We start from the raw sequence: 16,145 nt of genomic DNA, 5'->3' as shown, positions 1-16,145 counted from the left end.
AAGATAATACCATCATGTAAGCCTCTCGAAGCATTGGCAACCGGCTTACTTCCGTGACGTTCTACCAGAAAGTTCACTCCTACCTCTACTTTGTAGTGCAGTAACTCAGTGTTTTTAAGGGATATCTCTGTTAAATATAAAGTTATAGACAGATGTCATAAGCTTTTTAGCATCTCCAAAGAATTTGTTCAATTCCTTAAAAAGTAGTGAAAAGAAGAATTTAGTTATCTACCAGAGAATGGGAACACTATAAAGAATTACTTAATATATGGGCTTACATATGTGTATATGTCATTTGGTTTTACATGATAAGTATTTGGACTTGCCCTACTTAATTAGCATAAACATAGACTGAATGGGCACCATTACTGTCCTGGTAAACTAGTATTCTAAAGAAACAGCTTAGTTCATTTGTGAGCTGTTACCAGAAGTCATTGCTTGGCGTGGTTAATAATAATCAAATTATAACAGGTAAATATATGATTTATCAAAACAAATGAAAATCACAATTTTCTGAAAACAATGATTAGAAAACTATCAGTAGTAATTTTAATGCAAAATCCTTGCAATATGTCCATATTCTAGGATGCTAAGTACCTATTAAAATTGTTTTTGAAGAATATTTTAAAATACGGAGATAGATTCTCAAGTGAAAAATCAAGCTAATACGCAGTATAGTTACTATGATTTAATATTGATATGGATAGGTAGCTACATAGATACACAGACAGATATGTATATATGTTGTACATTTCTCAGTATTATCTTTGAATGATACACTTATGGTGATTTTTATTTTTATCTCACACTTACTTATGTTTCTCAAATTATTATACCCCCCAAAGTGAATTCATATTCTTCCCTTTCTTTATTCTCTTTATTGTCACAAAAGGAAGGAGAGAGAAATAAATGCATGTGTGTTTGTTTAAGTACATGGATGTTTAAATTCCATGCCACCTTTTCTGGCATTTAAATCACAAACTAGATTGATGGGGTACATTTATTTTTTACTTTCATACCAGAAAACATAAAGTTCATTTTATTTTCGAGTGCTATAATTTGTTCAATACTTTAACTCCTCTAAAATTATTCTATTTCATATTGTTCTACTTAATCTCCAACATTTACTTGGGTAAAATTTACCCTTAATAAATTGGTCATCTCAAACACCATCTGTCCCCAAAAGCTTTCCAAGATTCCCCGTTTGGCCTCTATATCAGTTCTCTGTGTTCTCATTACACCAGAAGACTCTTTTCTGAACATGTAGCAAATTTTATTGACCATAATTTTCTCAAAATCAGAGATTATATTTTATTCAACTTCTTATGCTTTGGAATATTATATGATGAATGCAAGTTGAAGTAAATATTATAAAAATATCTACCCCCTTTTCCCAATTTGTAATTTTAGTTCCATTCCAATAGCAGTGATTTATTCACTTTTGGCAGTGGACAGGCAAAAGCTATCTTATATTAGGAAAAGTAATGAATAAAAAAAGTAAGAAAATTCATGTATTACAGATGCAAAAATATACAAACAAATCAGTAAAAAATAACAGACAATTCATAAACAAACACTTTAGCCATGAGGATTTAATTTAATATGTGATAAAAGTAATATTATATATCAGGAAAGAAAAGATTAGTATGTAAAATATGTTTATATTTTTTAAATAATACATTTAGAGCTACAACGCATCCAAAAGCTGAAAATAAATACCAGGTATATTACAACTTAAAACTAAAACCTAGAAGCACTTATGAATAGAACAAAAGATGGCATAGTATTTGGATAATCAAAACCACGTAAGCATAAAGGTAAGTAAACAAATCATCAAGGAATATATAGACACATTCAACTACATAAAAGTATTTTTTTTAAGAAACCTCCTGTTTATTAAAAAAGTCATAATTAAAATGTTAACAGTAAATAGTGGGAAGATTGCCACAGCTTTAGTGACTTTAATAGAGAACTTGAAATATTGTTAAGAGTATTAATACCTCAATAACTAAGGTTGTAAGAACAGATTAAAATATTAATATAGTAATATTCAGTATTGGTCAGCTTGGGGTAAGATTGAAACATAACACTATAATCACCAAAGAAATTATATATTATGCCCTTTACATTGCTTATGAAACAATAAAATGAAAATACACTTCATATTTTCTCTAAGCAGAACTAACCAGAACATCTACTTCTCTAAGAATTCCAGTCAGTTTGGTGCTAACATTGATACTATTTTTGCTGTGATGATTTTCCTGTTTTTTTTTTTTTCCTATGATTTCTCTTTGTGCTTTCTCTGTATTTTTTTTTTTTTTGATCAGACTTGCCAGAAAGATGTTTACATTTTTAGTTCTTAAATGAAAGAAAAACATAAAAATAAATTTTTACTTTTTTTAATTGAAGTAGAGTCAGTTTACAATGTGTGTCAGTTTCTGGTGTACAGCATGTTTCAGTAGGTTTTACTTTTTATATCAAGTGGTGCAACCAGGTGGGATTATTAATATCAAGTGACAAAAACTGACTTTGATTAACTTGAGCTGGAAAAAAATTAAGTTTATTGCTGGGTTATAGAACTGAGAAACATGCATTAGAGGTGATCCAGAGATGTCAGGAGAAGTCACGTGAACTGTTTTTAGGTTACTATTAGCAGAGTGACTGAACTCCAGTTGTATCTGCCACTGTAGAGATTTACATTCCAGTCCAGATTTAAATTCCTGGAAGAAAGAATCAGCTCCTATCAAACAGTTCATTGGTTCTAGTAGTTTTAAAATTTTTAATTTGTGTCCTTAGGTTTCCTTTGTGTATGTAATCATCAAAACAAAGAAATAATTGTGTCTTTCTTCACCCAATTTCCCTTATCTTATTGCATTAGTTACTACCTCAAAAGCAAAATGGAATAAATTACTTAATTCTTAATTTATTTAACTTGTCTTTTATCTTAATTCTTATGCTAGGTACTGTTCCAGGCTCAGAGGATACAGCAAAGAACAGAACAGACAAAAAACTCTGTTCTCATGGGTATTCTCAAGGTTGATATGACACATAATAAACCAGAAAAATAAGCCAAATAAATATACAGTATGTTATGCAGTTTTAAGTGTTGATGATAAAAGTAAAACATGGAGGCGCATGGGCAATGTTGCAGGTAGGCTGAAAATAATGGCAGCCGGAAGAAGCACTCTCTTTTATAATGTAGGTTCTCACTGTTTAGAATAAATGTTATTTGTTGTTGTGAACTCATCCCTTTTTATATTTAATCGGTTTCTTTCAATTTCAGTTTTTAAAAATTAAAAATGGTAGCAAAACTTGATCATATTCTCTTAGCATTGACTGATATATTCACAAGGATTAATTCACTGATGAGATTAATTACAGTTATGGATTTAAGCCCATGCTGGCCTTCCTAAAATAAGCCATATTTTGTAATAATGTATGACTATTTTTAATATGCTAGATTCAATTTTCTAATATTCTACTTAGAATTTTACAGCTTTGTCTGTAATTTTCTATCTTGCTTATCATAATCAAAATTAGGAATTATTTCAAAGAAGAATTTTTCATCTTTTTCCTATGGCCCAAATTATTTAAATATCATTGGGACTGTATCTTCCCCAATACAATAGTAACTAACATTTATGTGAAGCTTGATACATTACAGACAATTCTAAGCACTTTATGTGTATGATCTTAGTTAATCATCACAGCAACCCTATGAAGGAGACGTTATTATGCACATTCTACACATGAGAAAGCCTAAGCAAGAGGGGTTATGTAGCGTATCTAAGCTCATTTGAGTGCAATGCCTTTTTTTAACGGTTAATACTCAATATCATTTCCAGTTTCTTTTAATTTACCAAGACGAGTCTTGTGTTTCTTTATCTTTATCTTTATCTTTTTTAATTGATATTAAAGAATTTTTAAAGCAATAAAGTTTTTTTCCCATCCTTTCACTTTCAGCCTGTTTGTATCTTTGAATCTCAAGTGAATCTCTTGCAGACATGACTGCTCTCCTTTTGTGTATAGATCCCTGTTATCTATTTGCTCCCTCCTTTGTTTTCATCTTTTTTTAATCCCTTTGTTGTTGTTGTTGTTGTTGTTGTTGTTTACTTTGTGGGGAGGTAATTAAATATATATATAAATATATATATTTAATATATTTATTTATTTATTTTAATGGAGGTACAGGGGATTGAACACAGGATCTTGTGTATGCTAGGCACACACTCTACCTCTGCGCTATACCCTCCGCCTATTAATCCCTTTGTTTTAATTGTGTTTTATAAAAATTACTCACAAAACAGGTTTTTCTCCCAGGCTGACAACTGCTATCTTTAAGAGACAGAATTCATCCCATTCATATTTAGAGAAACAACTAATATAGTTACTTTTACTCTTTCCATGTTAAGTTATCTCTACTATTTATTTTATTTTGTTGCACCCCTCAGTTCATCTACTAATATCTGTTTAATTTTGAAATCATTTGCATTTGTTGCAGGAAGTCATTTTAAGTTACAATTTATTCTACTTAAAATAACTTCTTACTCTTTTTTGGTTGAAGTTGGTGAACATTGTTTGGTGTGTACCTTGCAATTCTGTTTCATAGGGGCCATATATTCTAAAGGTTCTTCTTGGTTCCTTTAGGAGAACCAATATTTTCATTCACTTGCTCATGTCTTTATTTAATCCTAGGTTGAGTTTCCTAGATTATTTATGTGACAAGAAATCTGAGTAATAGAAGGTACCCAGATTGGCTTCCTGAGAGCAGGTGATGTGGAACTTATCAACACTTAGGTCTTTGTTGAGGCACTGAAAGGAGGCTTCTCTGATCTTTTTTCCTCTCAGTGCATACCCAGGTCTCAGGCATAAAAATTATTCAAGGCCATCTGCATGGCTTCCCTTGCAGACCTTGTGGGCTTGGGAATATCCTGAATTTCAGTGCCCTTTCCCCCAGCCCACCACATATTCTACTTTTTTTTTTTCTGCTCCAAATATTGTGGCAGAGCCCTTGAAGAGGTCCACACTGTTCCAGCTCTGTCAAACTACCTGCCCTGTTACATGCATTTCAGAAGAGACAGGAAATTGGGAATGTGCGCATCCTGGGCTTGAGTTCAGAATGCCATTTCCCCATAACCTCCTTGAGTGTATTCATAATGATGTAAATCAGATCATATCACTTTCCTGATTAAAATTCTTCAATGACTGTCCCTTGTACTTGAAACTAAATCTGAATGCCTTCTTACGGTCTACATGGCTTGCATGATCTAGGTAGTGTTTACTTCCCAGCTTCAGCATGCACCGTGCTAGACCTTGTCCTCCTGTTATGTTTTCCATTCTCAACTTCTTTTAAATTCTGCTCCATTGGTTGTACACTTTATTATTTTCTGATGTTCTCATGGCATTTTTATTTATTTATTTTTTTTGTTATTTCAATAAGTTTGAGAAAGTAAATTAATGTGTTGAGCCTACTGCCTTGAATGAGAAATCAAGACAGGCTTGTGCTGTGTGCTACAGCTGCTATAATAAAAACACGTAAAGGAAGAGTGCTGGGTGTGTACAAGTAGCCACTTGTGTATGGGGTGAATGGTTATAAGAAAGTGGTTCGCCAAGCAAGTGACATGAACTTGCAGACTGTTTTCACCTTGACATCAAAAACTGTGACTAGAATGAAATCAGAACATTCTCTAATACCATATACAAAAATAAACTCAAAATGGAATAAGACCTAAATGTTAAGACCAGATACTATAAAACTCCTAGAGGGAAACACAGGCAGAACACTCTTTGACATAAATTGCAGCAATATTTTTTTGGCTCTGTCTCCTAGAGTAATGGAAATAAAAGCAAAAATGAACAAATGGGATCTAATTAAACTTAAAAGCTTTTGCACGGCAAAAGAAACCATAAACAAAATGAAAAGACAACCTACAGAATGGGATAAAATATTTGCAAACGATGCAACTGACAGGGGATTAATTTTCAAAATATATAAACAGTGCATACAGCTCAATATTAAAAAAAAATCAAAAAACAGGCAGAAGACCAAAACAGATATTTCTCTAAAGAAGAAATGACCAACTGGCAAATGAAAAGATGCTCAACATAGCCAATTATTAGAGAAATACAAATCGAAACTACAATGAGGTATCACCTCACACCAGTGAAAATGGCCATCATTCAAAAGTCCACAAACGATATATGCTAGAGAGGGTGTGGAGAAAAGGGAATCCTTCTACACTATTGATGGGAATGTAAATTGGTGCAGCCACTGTGGAAAACAGTATGGTGATTCCTTAAAAAACTAAAAATAAAGTTGCCATATGACCCAGCAATCCCACTCCTGGGCATATATATGGAGAAGGCAAAAGCTCTAATTTGAAAAGACGTATACACTCCAGTGTACATAGCAGCACTATTTATAATAGGCAAGACATGGAAGCAACCTAAATGTCTATTAACAGATGAGTTGATAAAGAAACTGTGGTATATGTATATATATTTTACACAATAGAATATTACTCAGCAATAAAAAGAATGAAATAATGCCATCTGCAACAACATGGATAAACCTAGAGATTGTCACACTTAGTGAAGTCAGTCAGACAGAGAAAAACAAATATATGATACCACTTATATGTGGACCCTAAAATATTGATACAAGTGAACTTATTTACAAAACAGAAATGGACTTGAAGATACAGAAAACAAATTTATGGAGCTAGGGATTAATATATACACACTACTATATATAAAATAGATAAACAACAAGGACCTACTGTGTAGTACAGGGAACTATATTCAATATCTTGTAATAACCATTAATGGAAAAGATTCTGAAAAATTATACATATATATATATAACTAAATCACTTTGCTGTGCACCTGAAACTGTCACAACATTGTAAATCAACTATACTTCAATTAAAAAAATTGATTAATTCTTCTCTGAATCCTCAATACTGAGTATTTATTAGCCTGAGATGGTAGTTAGATATTAAATAGTGAAATAAGTTGGATGCTGACTTTTTCTAAATTCTGGGAAATTTCTACTCTTATTAAATTTACAAGGATTCAGACTTTGAATAGACTTTATTTTTTTGTTTTGAAGCTTAGTAAGGTGGCTTTTTGGATTTGCACAGATAGACCTAGAATTAAGTCTGAAGTGGCTATTGAGAGTTAAATTCATCTTCAAAATAAATTAACAGAAATCTTTAGTGAGCAATGGGAAGAGTGTTGGTGGAAGAAATGGAGAAATGGGAGAGTCACCTCCACAGAGGTGGGGGTAGGGAATCATGCATACAGAATGGGGCCTACGGACATTGGTGTCCATTGGAAACTTCCCTGTGTTGAAGGTAATTTGATAATTTTAAGAAGAACAATAGTCAATTATACATCGTATTTCTTTCAGTGCTATGGTGTCATTTCCCTTCATTTCCTACAAACCTTCAGTAAAATGTTACAAGTAGTTACCTTTTTGGTATTAATGCATTAAAGAATGATTGAGCTTAGAGGAACAGAGGGGAGGCCCACAGACAGTACCCAGGAACAGTAAACTAACCAGTGCTAGGAATTCAGATTGTGCAAGGAAACAAAGAAATAAGTTCTCTGGGAAATTCTCAAAAGCATGGATCTCGCTGGAACTTCCCAGTACATAGGACAGGGCTTTGAGTGACACTATTTGATTGTTAAAGGGAAGGGCAGCTCCAATGTTATCAAACTCAGATGGCTAGCAGACTCCAGGTATCTCGGTAATTTGTTAAAGTGTATAGTGTCAAATTTGTTCAAGTGTATAGTGTCACATCATCTTAAATGCAGCTCAATTTCTATTCTTAATCAATAAGCCATAATTTATTAATTATAATCACTAATAGTGAAAATTGATGTTTGTGATTTACTCTTAGATTGTTAAATATTGAAGAATATTTCCTTGATGTTGTAAGCAGACATGAGGGCACTGGAGAAAAGGCACTGACACCTTAATACCCACACATTGTGAACTTAGATATATATTTGGTGAATGAATGAATGAATCAGTCAATCAATTAATCAATCAATACATGAATAAGTGAGAAAATGAATGAATAAAGGAAAGAATGAATGAGGAGTCAAGGAACTGGGTTTAGTACTGTTAACCCCTGCAGGCACCAGCTTTCTTATCCATAAATGTAGAGAATTTGAATTTGACTTCTGAGCATCTTTCTAGCTCTAACAGACCAAGGAAGAGTATTTAGAAATTTCCAACAATAAGACAAAACTTACAAAAATAAAATAAATTCTGGAAATGTCATAAGACTCATTAATCCCAACAAATTAATTGGTTATAGTATTAATGTTCTAAACATTTAAATAAATCAGGTAAATAAAAAGAGATGACAAGAAAGTAGTAATTTTATTAGTTTATTATTCATTTCAAAAGATAGTTACAGAGGCCCTACTCTGTTAGTATTTTAGGCATAAAGCTACAAAAACAAAAAGGCAAATTCAAGGTACTAATGCTTCAGTGGTAAAGTCAGACAAACAAATCATCATTTCCCAGAGAGCCTAATATGCTTTCATAGGTGAAGACCAAGGAGCACTGAGAGCAGGGAGAAAGAACATTTCAGAGTTTAGGAAAAGATTTATGAAAATGTCTCTAGAAACTATTGGAAATCCATCTCTCAGGTGGGAAAGGGGATATAATTTTGGCAGAGGGCTGTAGACTTGTAAGACTATCAGATTCAAAATCATAAAGATATGAGTATGGTTCATCCAAGCACAAAAAGAATATTTATTTAGTGCCTACTATGTTCCAGGCATCCGAGGTGCTGGATATAAAATGAAGGACAAGTCTCTAGCTTCAGGGAGCTACAAGCTAGAATTACAAAGAGTTTGGTAATACAATAAAATTTAGACTTCTCTCTCTCTCTGTGTGTGTGTGTGTGTGTGTGTGTGTGTGTGTGTGTGTGTGTGTGTGAAAGAGAGAGAGAGGAGAGACAGATATGAGCCAGACTGCATTCTTCTAGGACATCTGAAATGTTGCCTAAATAAATATGATTGCCTTAACAGCACTCAGTAGGCGTTTCTTTCCAGCATTCAAGAGTGGTGTGTACGGCTAAATTAGTCGAAACCTAACGCTCATTCTCTTCCCACTATCCTATTCAAAACTGCATATATATCAAAAGCAAATATATGCAAATGCTGAGAGCAGAAAATAGAAATGGATGATGGAGAATTGATGGGACAGAGAGAAAATATATGTAAACTGGAGAAATATCTAGAGAGGTTATACAGCAAATGTCTGGTATAGGACTATGAAGGGAAGAAATTAAGAAAAAAAATCAATGGAATGAGATATGAGTTAGAAATGGGTGGGAGGAAATATGAGCTAATTTTGGACTCTTGAAATTGGATGGATCACACTTATGTAAGTCTTGAGCCAAGGTTTTTGTTGAGAGAGCAAACATTTTTTCAGCTTTTTCTTTTGCATTGAAATGGTTACCATTCCGGCTTTTCTTTGCACCAAGAAACATCCAGCCAAGGGCTTAGTTACAAAAATCTTTGTTGGTGAAAGGTGAAACACAGAGTGTCCTAGATTCTGTGTACCTGTGAGAATTTCATAAATGTGTTAACTGGAGGCAGAAGTCGCAGTTGCAGGTAGACACACTGGTTTCAGGGGAGAAAACTTGGTTACGGTTGTAAATATCCAATACCCCATTTGTTCACCCTTAGAAATGGTTAAGGAAAATGAAAAGCTGGAAAAAAATTATTGAAAAAAAATTTCCTGGTTTTTAATTCTTGAATGTTAACCCCAAATTCAGAGACATTTCAAAGCTTGCCATTATTTCTACATTGGTACCAGAGCCAAGTGCAAAACAGCATTAATCTGACATCCGCTAACAAGGTGATGCACTTGCTTAAATCTTGAACTCCAGGAGCACTTTGCTGGTGGGTTTGGTTTCTTTACTGAACCCTCTCAATCAGAGGATAGAAAATTTTCCTAAATGATATAGTGCAGCAGCTCTTAAAGTACGGCACCCAGATCAGCAGTATGGACATCACTGGAGAGCTATTAAGAACCAGGCTTCGCCCTGGACCCACTGAACCAGAAACAATGGAGGCTGGGGCTCAGAAGGCTGCATGTTCCCAAGGCCTTGAAGTGATTCTGCTGCTGCTGCTAAATTTGGAAACCTCTGTTGTAGTGTGTGTGTGTGTGGAATGTGAAGGGAGTATCTGAGAAAGGTAACATCATACACAAGAGGGATCAACCAAACAGGCTTTGCTGAAACTCTTCAAAATTGTCCAGGGTACACTAACAGAAAAACTTCTGATCACTTAATGATGGTTAGAGAGGCAGTCTCCTCAATATCCCACACGCAGAAAACCCCTAATGAAAACGCATATATGCTTATTCAATAAGGATATATTTAGTAGCACTCTGATTGTTTGGCTTGACTCTCACTCAACTTAAAGAAAATGCCCTTGTCCATTTATGTATCTCCCTTCCTTGTTAGACGGTGAGCTGCTTCTGTTTAGGAACCACGGCTCACTGACGTTCGCACTGGCACTGTCAGCATCAGAGCCTGCAAAGCAGTATGTGGTCAGTAAGTGCCATTGGGAAGAATGAAGACGGTCAGAAGGGAGACACGGAGGGAGGGAGAGAAAGAGGGGCCAACCTGAATGAGATAGAAGAGTGAAAATAGGGTTTTCAGACAAACAAATTCAATAAAGATTTTACTCTGGTGCATGAAATCTACTTTTTTTTTTTTTCCAAAAACTGTGTGTGGTTCATGAAATACAAGCATACCTCAAATTACTCAACATACAATAAAACTACAGAATATAAATACGCGGTTAAGCAGACGCTGTCAGTGTTTGTAGGTGCCAATTTTTACACATCCTTTTGTAACATTGTTCTTGCAGTTTTCCTGTATGTTTTCCCCCACAAAACAATCCATTTTTCTTAAATAATAATAATTGCTAGCAGCCCAACTATAATAAACAACCCTACAATAATAAGTCAGTATGTGCCCATACAGAGGAAAGAGAAAGGATTACTTCAGAAAACAGATGTCAGCTTCAAGCTTCCAAGGATTTATTATAAACAGAAATGAGTAAAGAACATGAAAAATACTTTGGCAGTGCTATTTGAATACAGAGCTAATGAAAGGCTATATTCACCATCAAATATATGCTAACAGCCAAATTGCCAGAAAATCTACTGTTTCAGGAGTGGTCTATGCCAAAACACAGACTACAATTATACATAAAAAATGGTTAAACAAAATGTGGAACAGCAGGATTAACTTTCTACTGGGAAATCTGTTTCAGTATAATTGCGCTCTGTTGTGACAAATAGGAAATATATGCAAATAATGAATTAGAAATCAATTATGGATAAATAAATAATGTTACAGAAAAAAAGAAATTCTAAGAGTAAAAATTGTAAATTAGCTATTATTGTGAACCACTTTTTTTCTGTTTAATATTTATTTCAATAGTAAATTATATATATGTAAGCCCACTATAGCTAACTCTGAAAATTGTATTATCTTTTTTCATTCTAGTCATTTTGCTGAATGAATAAAATAGTAGGAAAAAGTCTTAACATTGTCATTGAAAAAATTCAGTACTTTTAAAGGCACAAAACTAGCAAATCTTTTAAATAAAATAAATGTTTCATGTTTTTCAATTTTGTAGATCTTATTGTTTGTTTTTGGTTTGTAATTATTGTTGCTGATTTGAGCAACAACCAAGTGATACCACAAAAGGTAAGTTTATAACTTATAATCACATATATTTCAAATCTCAAAATAGACTATGCAGAGAATACACTGTTTAGAAGACTTGTTATAATACTCAGTAGTGTGGGGTGAGATGCTACATTTATTTTAAGAGAGGGGAAAAAATGTGTATTTCATTTGTTATACTGCTAACTTCACTTTAGGTAATTGCATTCAGCTTTATTATTGCCCAGAGCAATAACTGATTGTTAGTTATTGAAGTCTGAAATGATTTTCTCATTTCCCAGGGGACTCTAGAGATTTACATGGTGCACAGCAGTAACTAATAGATATAATCTGGTCATAATGTAGCCATATAATGTGTTATTTACTTGTGGAGAACATAGATGTTTGACATTTTAACATTTCCTCAAGAAGGATGGGTATTTCACTCAAGATTTATAAACACCAACTGTATACTGCTCTACCATGAACTGACCAGAAATAATATTTTGTTAGAATTTAAGGAATTATGCATATATGTACATGTAGTAATATATAGACATTTTTTCTCTTTTGTGATATTTTGATATATCTTTTAAATTTAGAGACTTTTCAAAAGGTATATTATTTTACAATTTCTCTAAAAAATTCTAGCATATTTCTAAAATTCCAGCTAAATTATAACATTTAATGTATTGTCAAAGAAAGATAATACCACAAAATAGATTGTGTGTGGTTATTCTGCAAAAATATTTTTTGTAATTGACTGTTTCCCATTATAAATTTTAGTTTTATAGTTTTACTAACCCCTCACTCAGAAAGTTAAATAAGGCTAAGCTTTCTGTGCTTTTTTCATACTAATTTGAGACCTAAAGCTTGAACAAAGATCTTGAAACCCAAACTAAGACTGGCATACATACAAACCCAGGACAGTGGAGACCATGCAAGTTTTTACCAAAATCTTCACTTTCGTTGTGCAGAAGACCGTCTCTAACATGAGGATGCTGGTACGTTCTTATTCTTTGCAAAGTGTACATGTAACGAAAATTTATTGCATATGATTCTTGAATAAATAAAATTCTAATGGCAGCATAGTGTAATAGGGGCAAATGTTTTATTAAAGGAGATTTTTCTTTTTTTTTTTTCCCCATCTAACTGATATAAATGTTTTATGAAGGTTTCAGAGTATTCCTCCTGGAAACATTATGGGGCCTGTACTTCTCACAAAGCAGGAGAGATTTTTGCATCTTACTACCATTAACCCTAATGAGTGTCACCCACAAAACACCTTGTACATCAGAAACAAAAACATCTTTTTTTCCCAAATAAAAATTAATAAAATAAAACAAAACTTCCCTGGGCTATGCGTACAGATTTATATTCCTCAGAACTAAATTTAATATGTGTAGTACACTCTAAAAATGTACTAATTCTTTTACTAATTCTGGAAATCCTCACAGAGAACTAGTGATCTTGAATGCTTCTTAGCAAAGATTTAATAGCAAAGAGCTTTAGCGAGGACTCGCATTACTCAGACGATAAAATATAGTATAAAGTATCATTATAAATAATTTAAACTAGAATACAGCCATCACAATAAAGGAACAAAGTACATTTTGCAAAGCAATGCCCTTTATTTAAAACAAAATGTTGCCTACTTGCTAATTCACAAAAGACTAATTTTTTGCTTTTCTCTGTGACCGCTGGCATTGATCTCGCTGAGAGATTTTAAATCAGGGGGCATTTTTCTATTGTAATTAGGAATTATTCAGTGTGATGTGTAGAAAAGAGAATATAAGATGCACACTTGGCTTCATTACCAACCAGCTTTTCTAAGCTGGGATTGGAGAAACAGACTTATCAACAACAGAGCAAAGTGTACTTTTTTTGGAGGGGTGGGGGAGGTAATTAGGTTTTTTAATTTATTTGTTAATTTATTTTTCAACAGAAGTACTGTGTATTAAACCAAGGATCTCGTGCATGCTAAGCACACACTCTACCACTGAGCTATACCCTCCCCCAACAAAGTGTACTTTTAATTTTAATTTTGTTGAGATCTAAAGCAGAGAGTTTACGAAATGAACCTCACAAATATTTCACTTATGTATAGAACTCAATCCAGTTTAGAAAACACTTTCAAATTCAGGCTTTATTTTTGAAATGTGGATCCCTACAATCTGGGCAAAGCAAGGCCTTATGCAGATTAGGGAAGGCTTCATAAAAGAAGAGATGTCTGAGCTGAGTGCTAAATGTTGGAGTTAGTCAGGCCATGGGCATTGGAGGTGGGGATCGGGCTTGGGCTGAATAGAGGCAGGCAGTCCTGGCAGAAGCAGCAGCAGGTGCAAAGGCCCAGGGCTGACTCTGCTGTGCCTCCACAGACCTGAAGTACAGCTAGAACAAAGTCGTCAGGCCAGCAAAGATTCCATCACAGAGGGAATGGGTAAAAAAGGTATGTAATGTTCAAATGATGTAATTATATAATATAATTATAGACAAACTGGCCGACACAGATTAACATGAACAAATTTAATAATAAAATTCATTAAAAACAGGCTATAGAATATGTATCATGTGAACACTGATAACAATACATAAACTAATACTGAATTTTGTATGATTATATGCAAGTGTAGTCAAAAACAAACAAACAAACAAACAAAACACAGCCACAGACCAGAAGAATTTGCACCAATAGTAGGAAGCTATTGCTCTGGGGAGATTGGAAGAGGAATACAATTTGGGGCGTTTGAGAGGTCCCAATAATTGACTCTCTCCTAAATTACTCATCTCAGAACTACTTAACAAATAAACAAAAAAATTGACAACTGTGCTACCGAGTCCAAACACATTCTGCTCGCCACACGACAGGCCGATCAATCAGGAGACAAGGTGTTGGGGCAAGAAATAACAACTTTATTTGAAGAGGCAGCATACTGAGAACATGGGGGACTAATATCCTAGAGAACCATCTTCTCCAAGTCAGAATTCAGGCTCCTTTTATACTACGAAGGGGAGGGGGTGTGGTTGGTTGGTGGAATCCTTTGTTCTTGCAGCTGTCCCCATGGGTCAGGTCATGGTGTCCCTGTGAACCTTCAACAAAACAAATGTTATTTTCTATTCTGCAACTTTTTATCTTTATATGAATGGAACAGTGTTACACCCTTAAAGGTCAGAGCCTTGAGAATGGCTACCCTGTATATTTCAGGCCCTAGGCAACATTCTTTTAGAAAAGGTGCAGAACCAGCATGACTATGCCCAGGAAACAGAGCATGGGGTTAAAACGAAAGGAGCAGATCTAACTCGGAGTCAGATTTGTCCTTTTCAATTACAGCAGGAGAGCAAAATACTGCCTCTATTTCGATCAAGTCTAAGTTGAGGAATGTGGTGTAGAAATGCCAAACAATAGGCTTCTTAGCACTGAAAGTAGATTTAGACAAAGTTGTCCACACTGTCAAAAGTGGCTCTAGACTGATTCCAATCATTCCTCTAGGGCCTCCGTGTAAAACTGTCATTTTGTTGTGGGAGAGCAATACTGTGGTTTTACTGTCTGCGCAGGAGGAGATGAGTGCCCAGACCAGTTTCTTCCCCGAGCCTCCCCAACAAGACAGACGGCCCCTCCTCAGAAGAGAGGCAAGCCCTAGGAGAGGCCAGCGTTGCTGTACTAATGACGTTACCTCTACATAGAAGGAAAATGGACCAGGTGAGTGGTAGGATTTTCTCCTCTAGAAGGTTTAAAAATTAATTACAAAGAATGCAAACTTCCCATGAGCAGCTACTGGGGTCTGTTTTGCCTTGAAATATCCTCAGCCAAGATGGACTGCTGCCTCACAGTAAGTGCTCAAAAATATTTACTGAATGAAGCCCTTATTTTCTTAAAAAAAAAAAAAAAAAAAGGAAGAAAGAAAGAAAAGCAAAAAGAAAAATACCTGAAGAAAACACCACTGAAGGTTAACACTCATTTATTTATTTTTTAATTTTTTGGGGGGGAGGTTAATTAGATTTATTTATTTATTTATTTATTTAAATGGAGGTACTGAGGATTGAACCCAAGACATTGTGCATGCTAGGCAGGCACTCTACCACTGAGCTATACCCTCCCTCACACTCATTGCTTCGTTCTCCTCTAAATTTGGAATTTTTCCATATACAAAGTATGAGGCTGGACATAATCTTAGCAGTAAAGTTAGGCTGGGAACAGATCTTTTTTTTTTTTTTTTTTTTGGCTGGGAACAGATCTTGAAAACACTTGAATGCCTCACAGATGGGTTAAATTCTAAGAACAACTGACAAAAATTTTACTGAAGCCCCACAGTTTCTGAACTTAAGGAGCCTGCAGTCCATTACCTGGGTTAAAGAACATTTGGGACAGAAATGAGGAGGATAAAAAAGAAATCCGGTGAAGGAAAAAATTTAGCACAAACCATGATATTATTTTTGTAT

At 34.4% G+C, this 16,145-nt stretch overlaps 1 long non-coding RNA gene across 1 annotated transcript in view; it reads left to right on the top strand.

Moving 5' to 3' along the window:
* Window positions 1-15,278, top strand: part of LOC116659718 — a 35,932-nt gene extending 20,654 nt beyond the window's left edge. Inside the window, exons 2-4 of the long non-coding RNA XR_004315065.1 lie at window positions 11,680-11,750; window positions 12,686-12,712; window positions 15,261-15,278. This is a non-coding gene — a long non-coding RNA (uncharacterized LOC116659718). The remainder of the gene's footprint in view (window positions 1-11,679; window positions 11,751-12,685; window positions 12,713-15,260) is intronic.
* Window positions 15,279-16,145: the final 867 nt, after the last annotated feature.

The sequence above is a fragment of the Camelus ferus genome, chromosome 25, assembly GCF_009834535.1.
Source record: "Camelus ferus isolate YT-003-E chromosome 25, BCGSAC_Cfer_1.0, whole genome shotgun sequence".
In the NCBI taxonomy this organism is placed as follows: domain Eukaryota; kingdom Metazoa; phylum Chordata; class Mammalia; order Artiodactyla; family Camelidae; genus Camelus; species Camelus ferus.
The sequence above is the reverse complement of the archived record's forward strand: the minus strand, read 5'-3'. Positions and strand labels throughout refer to the sequence as shown.